The sequence below is a fragment of the Melitaea cinxia genome, chromosome 29 (genome assembly GCF_905220565.1).
Source record: "Melitaea cinxia chromosome 29, ilMelCinx1.1, whole genome shotgun sequence".
In the NCBI taxonomy this organism is placed as follows: domain Eukaryota; kingdom Metazoa; phylum Arthropoda; class Insecta; order Lepidoptera; family Nymphalidae; genus Melitaea; species Melitaea cinxia.
In genome coordinates, this window is record NC_059422.1 from 5,632,554 (window position 1) to 5,640,371 (window position 7,818).

At 30.7% G+C, this 7,818-nt stretch overlaps 1 non-coding gene across 1 annotated transcript; it reads left to right on the forward strand.

The window, feature by feature from the left end:
- Window positions 1-7,480: 7,480 nt before the first annotated feature.
- Window positions 7,481-7,554, forward strand: Trnan-guu. Its single transcript has one exon. It is a non-coding gene; the product is annotated as a tRNA-Asn (tRNA).
- The last annotated feature ends 264 nt before the right edge of the window (window positions 7,555-7,818 follow it).

Sequence of the window (7,818 nt, forward strand, 5' to 3'; positions counted from 1 at the left end):
TAACTTCAAGTTAGAAATATTTCAGTAAGATTAAAATAGTTTCAGGACTAAAGAGTTTTCATTTCTGAAATATACATAATCTTATCCATTAAGGCACAATTTAAATTGTTTTATAAATGATTTAATCCAAAATGTATAAAAAATTATTGTCAGCTATACACAAGAAAATAAAATCTGGGTCCTTGTCATTTCTCACTTATCAGATGTTAATCATTACATAATATAAAACAAAGTAAAATAAAAGTATGCAACGGAATTTGATGCAGTTTTCTTTGGTAAATAGAGTGATTTCAGAGGAAGGTTAATATGGATAATACATGCATAATACAGTAGAGGAATACTGATCGCGCGTCGCTAGTAAGATTATAAAAACCGCAAGAGTTACATAATAGAAGCATATTAGAGGTAGCGTTTGGATTTACAAATGAACACGAAAACTAAACGATTCATAAATAGTTAACACGAATATGTCTTTAATGCGTATTGACTTTAATACTCAATAAAAATAGGAAGGAAGCGAACCATTCCTGAGCAACTGTTCAAACTTCGATCAAACTTCAAATGTACGACTAATAAAACTCAATAATTAAATGTCCATAAAGTAGACTTTACAAATTGAATGTAAAATAATAATGTTCTTAAACAAAAATAAATCGAATTCAATAAATAAATAAACGCTTCACACTCAACGCTCTCCAGTAGGAATTTCTCCTGACCGAACATCACGTCCGAACGTATGTGTCAGGGGTCCGGAAATACACACAATATGACAAACATCTATATGGCCAAAACAAATGTCTATCGTGAGCGGGGATCAAACCCGCGACCACCAGCGCAACAACCAGTACTGTGACCGCTGCGCCAACGCGTCGTCAACGTACATCGACAAGCACAAAAATGAAAACATCACCAACAAGATAACTCAAAAACTACTTGTCAAATCTCGCTCAAATTTAAATTTTAGGACATGACAAACACCAGCTTACTAATGAAAATAAGAAGCTATCAAAATCGGTACACCCAGTAAAATAAAACAGTCTAATATTAAGACCCTTCTCCTTTTTAAGGTCCGTCGGTTAATTATTGCAACTATGACACTTTCATAATATCTTATATATATTTAATTAATACTAGTGGTCGCCCAGTGGTCGAAATTCGATCATGATTGAAAATTAAAAAAAAAATTAAAAACAAAAAATACTGAAAATAAAAAACCTTCTTTTTGAATTTTTCAATTTGACTACAGACTGACAATCAACAAAAGAGCGTGTGTGTATCAAATACATGGTAGTGTGTGTAATGTTTTTTTTTTTATTGATTTAATGTATATTTTATCTATAATTTTAAAAAATATTAGCATTCTGCACTCCTTCTCTATATAAACTGTAAGTGTGTGCTCTGCCCCGTCTGCGCAATTTCCGTAAAAAGAGTACAACGTTTTTGCTTCACGTATGAATATATATATTATTAATAATATGTAGATTATTATTAATCTAACAGTAAAGCAGGTTAAAGTAAGAAGTATTCATTCATCCATTTGGATTAATGGATTTCAAATGTCCAAAATAGCACGGCTGATTTCGCCAATGTCACGTAGAATAGAAAAGACACAACGAAGGAGATTGTTGGGTGCGGTCGAGATTATATCCAAGAAGTACTAATAAATGCTCTATCATCAACATTCTATTTTCTTGATGTTATCATGTTAGTTCCTGTCGTTTTACGTGTGGCGTTTAAAAAATATTATCTTTTTAAATAAAAATTTATCGCCGATGCACGCACAGTACCTTATTATTTATTATGTGTTTCTATTATTGATGAAAAAAAAAAAATATGGCGATGCGATGTTCGCCGAGTCATCTAAGTACATATGAATAATAATGTTTTTAATGCATCACAATACATTGTTTTATATTTTTTTATTTTATTTGCTTTGTTAATAAGTTGTAATTAGTAGTAAAACAGTTATTCGAACTAAAACTCATTAAAGATTCAACGTCACTCTAAATTAAATATGGGGGAATTTTAAATGATCCACAATTTATTTATTAAATATGGCCGACACTCCATTTTTTTGTCTAACAAATTGACATTGAATTTTGTGTTTGATAAGAGGAATCGAAAAAATATTGACAAGGAGAAAGTTAAAACAAACAAATCTTGATCATTTAGACAACTTCTACACAGATTATTTTTTCTGTGGCTTATTATTATTTTTATTTTTTTTTATTTATGTTATGACTTATCACACATCACAAAACCTATAATACGATGGCTTAAAATTTAAAGAAAAGAATATATCAGCAATGAGTAATAGTAATACTTATGACGTCACAGGTTATATGATAAAAAGGCATTGGTTAGTTAAAAATTATTCATCAAAGACAAATGTGAACCATTAAAATACGTAGCTAAAAATTCTGTCCAGTCCTTATGAGACGGAAGGGTGAGTTCATCGGCAGCTTGGCCCTTAAGGGCTTTTCTAACTATAATAGAAAAAAAAACAAATACTACAGATAACAAATATTTATCAAAACATCAAATTAGTTTTGACAAGTGGCATTATTAAAGCAAAATTCACGTGTATATCATTTGTAGATTTATCAATATAATTAAAATATTTATTATCCATGAAACTTTACTACAACCATATCTAGCTATAAAAAATCTAGATAAAAAAAACTATTTTTTTTAAACTACGGTAATATCAAATTCTAAAAAAATATTGGCCATTTTGATTTACAAAAAAAAAATAATTATTGTCATCTTTGTAAGACGCCATTGGTCGATATAGATAGCGCGGAATAACTCCTTAGATTTTGATAAAACTTTTTTTTAAACCATGTAAATTATAATATATACTTTTTTTATGAAAAGTTTAAAAAATCAATTTCCCGCGCACGCGAACACAGAATCAAACAATTATCATGCCGTGACTAAAAAATATAAAATTTTAAACCCATTATTCGTAAATCGTTTTTTGATTAAAAATTAACATATCATCAATTAATATAATATTCATAGAATATTTTATGTGTTAATTGCTTCAATGAATAACATAATCTACAACTTGTTCTACTCTAGAAAAAGCATACAAATTAAAATCTAAAAAATTTGGACCTTGATATTTTTTTTGACACTAATCTTATTTTCTGGTAAAGAAAATTTAAATACTGTTAGAGAAATAAATAAGATGATTTTTCTTTCTAGAATTTACTATAGTCCTGATAATTTGTGGTAATGCGGCGTAAGATAAAGCATGCTTGTCTAAACATGCTGCCCAATAACTCTTCTGAAGGTACCGTACTGTAATTGATAGGAAAATAAGAAGCATTCCTGCTTCTGATTTTCCTATGGAAGATGGCTGGACATTCTTAAGCGAAGCGAATGAGAAACAATGAAAAATTGCGTTTAATAGGAAGTGTGCACGAACTTGTTGCTAATAAAATTGGTCATACGAGACAGAGCTCTGCTTTGCTCTGCTCTGATTAAAATAGGCTCAGGCTAATATATCAAAATTTCTAAAATATATCAAGTGTTTTTAACACAAAATGCATACCTATCAGAATAAAATAAATAGTCAAAAATATTCTCGAAAGAAAAAATCTTTGATAAAAACGCTAATTATGACTAAAACGTGGTAAGTAACAATGCTGTGTGGTTACGGCATTAAAGAATATAGCCACCCCCTCTCTTCCCGTGGGTGTCGTAAGAGGCGACTAAGGGATAACACAGTTCCACTACCACCTTGGAACTTAAAAAGCCGACCGATGGCGGGATAACCATCCAACTGCTGGCTTTGAAATACGCCAGCTGAAAACGGCAGCAGCGTCTTCGGTGCGACAAAGCCAGCCCTGCGGTCACCAACCCGCCTGCCCAGCGTGGTGACTATGGGTAAAACACATGAGTTCATGCCATTTTTGGCGTGAACTTGTGGAGGCCTATGTCCACTGCGAAAGGCTGATGTGATGATGATGATGATAACAATACTAAAGCCCAAAGTTATTTTTATATAAAAAAAAGTATTAGCAGATAATAATGTGACGTAACGCAATAGTATCATCTCGATAAATTAAAATCTCTTATTGTTATCAGCGGATTAAATACAATAAAACAGAATATACTAACACTGAATTTTGTTTATTACCCTCAAAAAGATTTTAATATTATTCCTTTAAAAAATAAAATCACATCAAAATAAATATCAAGGTCCAAATCATACAAAAAGTAATTCGACTTACTTTGTAGCATTTTTGTTCGCTATTTCGACCATCAGGAAACTGGAGCGGAGCTGCATCATCATTATCAGACGCTTGAGTAAGTCCAGCCAAGCCTTCTTCGCTTCCAGGATCGCCTGACCACCCTTCTCTATCCCCAGGTGTTCGTAGGGAGGACACTCTGTCTAAAAATTGAAAAGAAATAATTATATTTTATGGATAATATGGAATATCATTTCTAAAATTTCCAAAGTTCCAAGTAACACTACGAAAACTTATCTGGACACCTTTATTAATGTGTATGCTATTACATACACAAAAACACTGAAAAACTTTATCAAAATCTTATACTCACACATACACAAACGCACATATCATGTTACGCACGCTTCTCTTTGTACACGCACACATATTTTCGCACACGCACGCATCCAGTCACGTGCATACCGAGATTTAAAAGTTTGACTAAATTAAAAAAACCTTTCTGAAGTGACTGAAACTTCTTTAGACTCGTCGTGTATCACTTCTGCTGTGTGTGAATTGCACACAGATACTTTTTTATATAGTCTTCATAAAACTTCTAATATAAAAAAATAAAATTATCGTTACGCGGTGTTTATTACCAAACTCCTCCGACACGGCTAGACCGATTTTTATGAAATTTTGTTCGTATATCGGGTAGTTTTGAGAATCGGCCAATATTTATTTTTCATACCCCTAAATGATAATGGTGACCCACACCAAAAATTATTTTGATAATTTTTTTATTTTTATTAAATTTAGTATTAAAAAAAACATACAACCCTATTTTAATAGCATTTAGCAACAAGACAACGTTTGCCGGGTGAGCTAGTAGACTATAAAAGATCCCGCTGTGTCATATTAAAATCAAAATTAATATTGATATGTTAAACCAATATGTTAAGGATACATATGCATTATGCATGCAGAACTAAATTCTCTCTCCTTCAACCACAAAACGACCAACTTACCTCAAATATTTCAAAATTCACAATCTTGACGCCAGATACCGACTTTGAGTACTGTTGGACAACGACGCCCGCCTGTTAACGAACACACATAATGACAACTTTAATAGTTGTTAATTTGTTTATGTATAGGAAAAAATACATTTTATTAAATAAACAGTGCAGCAAAAACAAATAACAGTTTAACAGTGCACTATGTTTATAAAGTAAATAGAGTTAAGCTGTTGTAGAGTTAAGTGGTTACGGCAGAAAAGAATATAGCCACCACCTCTCTTCCCGTGGGTGTCGTAAGGAGCGACTAAGGGATAACACAGTTCCACTACCACCTTGGGACGGACAGCAGCGTCTTCGGTGCGAAAAACCAGCCTTGAGGTTACCAACCCGCCTGCCCAGCGTGGTGACTATGGGCAAAACAAAATGAGTACACGCCATTTTTTGCGCGAACTCTTCGAAGGCTATGTCCAGCTGTGGACTGCGATAGGCTGAAGTGATGAGTACCCACGACTTTGTCTGCACAGGATTAGTAAGTACTTCGAGTAGTTTATTATTTTCCTAATATCTATCTTTATACCAAAATACATCAAATGTGGTTCTGCAACATACAAATCAATTTGTTAGTAGCAAATGTGCATTAGAAATATATTATCAATTTTTATTGTATTTATTTATGGTTCACTTTTATAGCGATAATGGCTTACTCATAAAAGATAGATATATGCTATCGTAGACTTTTTTGTAGGACTAATTAAAATAAATATTTCTAATTAGTACGATTTTTGATATGATATTAAAAAAAATTATAAATATTTTTCTTGATACATTATACGAGTATACGTGTAAACGCTACAGTTTTTGCAACGTACGACAGAATAGCTCGTAGATGGCAGATTTTTTCTGACTTACTTGACAATTATCATTACATTTTGCACGATTCAGTCACTATCTTTAAAAATTATACTATGTGTTATTCTAATGTATAAGTTATATTATTGTAAGCTTTCATTAAAATCCATTCGTTAGCTTTTGCGTGAACGAGAAACAAACATCCATACATCTATACATCCAAATTTCGCGTTTATAATATTGGTAAAATAATCCTAATATAAAAGATATTAGAAACTATTATAAAAATATGCCATTAAACTACACTAAGAATCGGTTATACATGTTCATATTATAATTGGAAAAAAATGAACAAAAAGTGGTTAAAAAATAATTATAATTATACTACAAAATAATAAATAGTTTGTATTTCAATTTATTTTTTTAATTTATTCAAATGCGAATATTTTATTATCTCTATATATATGTTGATCTCAAAAGATTTTTTAAATATATTTTTTTCTTTTTTCTTTTAAGTCCGATGGCAGCTTATTATTAATAGTATGGTTATTTAATATTTTAATGGTGTGTAGAGTAGCCATAATAAAGGTTACTTGTTATAAATCCTAACATTATCATAGCCTAACAGTAATATGGTCTCGTAGAACTGTAAGTCTAGATAGACTTGGGTCTAGATGGCCTTATTGCTGCATAATATATCATTATACTCATAAAAACATAAACAAATGCAGACCAAATTCTCGTAGATCTCATGGCCTCTCATAGCACACGCACCATTATACTATAGCCAGTTTACTGGCTACCGATAATTTTTAAAACGATTAAATCAATTTAGAAACCCTTCTTTATAAAGTCACACTATCACAATATTTACATAGGGTATAAAAGGTCATACTATGACTCATAATAAACGGAACAATAACTAATCGTATACAGTTTTGTTTAAGAGTGAGATAAAATAAATGTGAAAACTCGATAAATAGTAGAAAATTAAAAAAGAATTTTGTTGCAATTTTTTATTTATTTTTACAATCTAAACTATTTCAATAATAGCTTGTGGCGGTTTTAATAAAATCTAATATATCTATTATTAGCTGCTAGTCTGGGTGGGGAAAATGCCCCATTCTACCTCATTTTGCCCCACTACTACGCTTATAAACAATAATCATAAAAGTTTATAGGATTCAATTTTAAAACAAATGATTGACGATAAGCGCTAAATAGTAAATAAATAATTATTTTATTATTATCTATAATAATATTGTAAATTATAACGAGATTACTAAATGTTATTAATAATAATATCACTATAATAATAATATAACAGGCGTTAATATAAATAAAATAATTATTATCAAATAAAATTGATAAAGATGAATGTATTATCAATATCTTCAGAAGATGATACGTTATTTGTAATAATCATTCATAGCCTCCGTGGCGCAATCGGCTAGCGCGTTCGGCTGTTAACCGAAAGGTTGGTGGTTCGAGCCCACCCGGGGGCGTAAAACTTTTTTCATTTAAAAATCTATTTCACAATACACATACATAATATTAACAATTTAAGTGATATTTTCTATTCAAATATAGAAAAAAATTGTAGATTGTCATTTTTTTTTTATAAAAGATACCCTGATAATTTCATAAGAGATAGCTAATAGGAAAAAAATCGCCTTGTGTCTTGTATTTCATTATATTTACAATAGTAATTGTTTTTTTTTTTATGTATTGTAATTTGAATGTACTCGTAAAAAATTAATGTTTCATTT